This window comes from Amblyomma maculatum, chromosome 2 (assembly GCF_055883805.1).
Source record: "Amblyomma maculatum isolate TAMU_Amacu chromosome 2, ASM5588380v1, whole genome shotgun sequence".
NCBI lineage: Eukaryota > Metazoa > Arthropoda > Arachnida > Ixodida > Ixodidae > Amblyomma > Amblyomma maculatum.
The window spans coordinates 174,378,714-174,381,487 of NC_139345.1; the positions used below are offsets into that span (position 1 = coordinate 174,378,714).

Genomic DNA, 2,774 nt, shown 5'->3' on the forward strand with positions numbered 1-2,774 from the left:
CAGAACGCCCATCATTGGAATAGGAGGCATCAGGACAGACACCTTCTACACCCCCAAAAATGGAACACCGCGAGGCTCAGTGATATCCCCTATGCTCTTTAACATTGTTATGATCGGCTTAGCAAAGAAACTCGAAGAAATTAAAGGAGCCAGGCATGCTATCTACGCTTATGACATCAAGATATGGGTGACCAGGAGAGCCTTAGAAGAAAGACAAGACTGTCTACTGAGAGCAGCAGACACTGCAACACATACGCCCGACATTGTAGACTTGAATGTTCCTCGGAGAAATCTGAGGTGCTCAGAGTCCACAGAAGAGGGTACGATCTGCACAACTCTATAGACGTCTACATAGGAGGCGAGAATATTCCGGAAGCGTCGGAAATCAAACTCCTAGGCATGCGGATACAAAGCAACTGCTGTATAGATCAAACAAGAAGGCAGCTAGCAAATACCACAGCGCAGACCACGAAAAAATCACCAACACGAGACGAAGCATGTCCTAGGAGGACACATTTAGCCTGGTACAGGCCCTTGTTGTAAGTCGCTTTGTATATGGTGTCCCCGACCGAATTGCGCTCGAACAGGAAAAGGAACAACTGGAGGCAAAGCCTAAAAATGCGCTCTCGGACTACCGGTCAACACCTCGACGGAAAAATTCTCTAAAGTGGGAATAAACAACACAGTGCAAGAGCCTATCGAGGCCCCCCATTTCGCGCAGAAAATAAGACTTATGCAGACGCAAACAGGAAGGAACACGCTGAATATACTGGGCATGAGAGATGCTTGCACAGAAATAAATAGCATGGGGAGTCCACCGAAGGAAATCAGAGAGATCATTAAGGTCAGCCCGATTCCGGAAAACATGCATCCGAAAATAAACTAGGTCAGGAGAGAGGCAAGATCGGAGGTACACGAAAGGTTAGCCGGGAAAAAAACATTGTACGTCGACGCGGCCACATACAAAAAACAATACGGAGCGGTAGCCAGCGTGGTTGATCACCAGCTTAGGGTAATCAACTGTGCCTCGATCAAGAGCAACAACATTCTCGAAGCTGAAAAAGCGGCAATCGCTCTCGCTATCACTCACCATGTCGAGGAGGCTACTACACAAATCATTACAAACTCTCAAGAAGCATGCAGGAGGTATAGCAGCGGATGCATATCCACTGTGGCCATCCGCATACTCAAGGCAAGAAAAATCACCTTTTCGAGATGCTTCATAACGTGGACACCAAGCCCAGAGACTGTCAAAGGTAACCAACGTGCCGACGTCAATGCCCGAGCATACACCAACCGGGAGGCGCACAACGACGGGGAACTAACATCAAAGAGCCTTAAGGAGGGTCTACCCACCACCCCACGAACACCTTAATAGAGAGCAGTCGGTTGCCTGGAGACAGCTACAGAATAACACATACCCCAACCTGAATATACGCTTTAAAATTCATCCTACAACATGTGAGAATAAATTATCACTGTAACCCCCTACCCTCTACCATGTTACATGTGCGAGTCAAAAAACACAGGTAGCGCCAATAGACACCAGACCAACACCGGATCAGTGGGAGACTGCGCTATCCTGCTCGACGCCTGATGACCAGCTCAGACTGATCGACACAGCGCTCAAGACGGCAAAGGCCAATGGGGCCCTGGACTGAGGGCCCCACCCATGCCGGTAGAATTCCCTTTGTCTAAATAATGTTTTTCATTCATTCATTCATTCTATAAAAGAACGCAGCTGTTGTTGTGGCTGTAGGAAGAAGGAAAGGAAAATACACGGGCCTGCTACTGGCTCTGTAGCTGCCTCGTGCGGACAGAAGAGGAAATTTATTTATTTATTTATTTTAAAATACTGCAGGTCAATATTTTGGCCCATGCAGGAGGGGCAATACAAGACATTCAATGCTTCACAGATAAGAAAAGATACAATAAATAGGCAGTTCAGGTGGTTGCAGTCAGTATCGAAAGACAACAAAATACAGCACTTGTTTGTTTACTCATAAAAATGCTCCTCTAGAGCTTTACTAAAATTCGGAGACTGGAAAATGGCTTCAGGAAGACAATTCCAATCGACTACGGTCCACGGAAAAAAACTGTACCTTAAAATGTCAGTCCTTGCAAAAATGGGTTCGAGCAATTGATTTCGTGAATGATGTGTTCGGCGCGACAGCTCTTTGAGAATTGTAGGTCAGGGTATGTTAAATTTATGTGTCAAAATGGTATGCATAAACAATAAACGGGGCATTTTTCTGCGTAGTTCAAGTAATGGAATACGGTTGGCTTTCATTAGAGTCGAGGGTGTCTACTCTCCTGTATTTGTTATAAATAAACCTGACAGCTTTCCTTTACACCATCTCTACTCGGTATATGTCTTTCTTTATAAATGAATCCCATATAGCTGAAGCGTACTCTAATTTAGACCTAATAAGATTGAGTATGCAAGAAATTGTAGCTTACTTGGTGCATCTTTAAGCTTCCGCTTTAAGTAGCATAGCTTGGAAAATGCTGAGGAGCATATGTCATTTATATGGGCAGTCCATGTTAAATCAACTGTTAATGTAACTCCTAAGTATTTATAATGTGTAACTTTCCTGAATTAAGTAGTTTAGCAGGGTGTAAAAGAAAAAAACAAAAATGTTTTTTAAGCTTTTTCTAGGTTCAATTGCATATTCCATTTAACACAGCATTCATGAACTGCTTAGCGTGAATTTTGCAAAATGTAGGGATCATTTTGTTCCTTTATGCTCTCAAAAAGTATGCAATCGTCAGCA

At 44.1% G+C, this 2,774-nt stretch overlaps 1 pseudogene; it reads left to right on the forward strand.

Moving 5' to 3' along the window:
* Nucleotides 1-865: 865 nt before the first annotated feature.
* Nucleotides 866-1,661, forward strand: LOC146200466 (uncharacterized; annotated as a pseudogene).
* The last annotated feature ends 1,113 nt before the right edge of the window (nucleotides 1,662-2,774 follow it).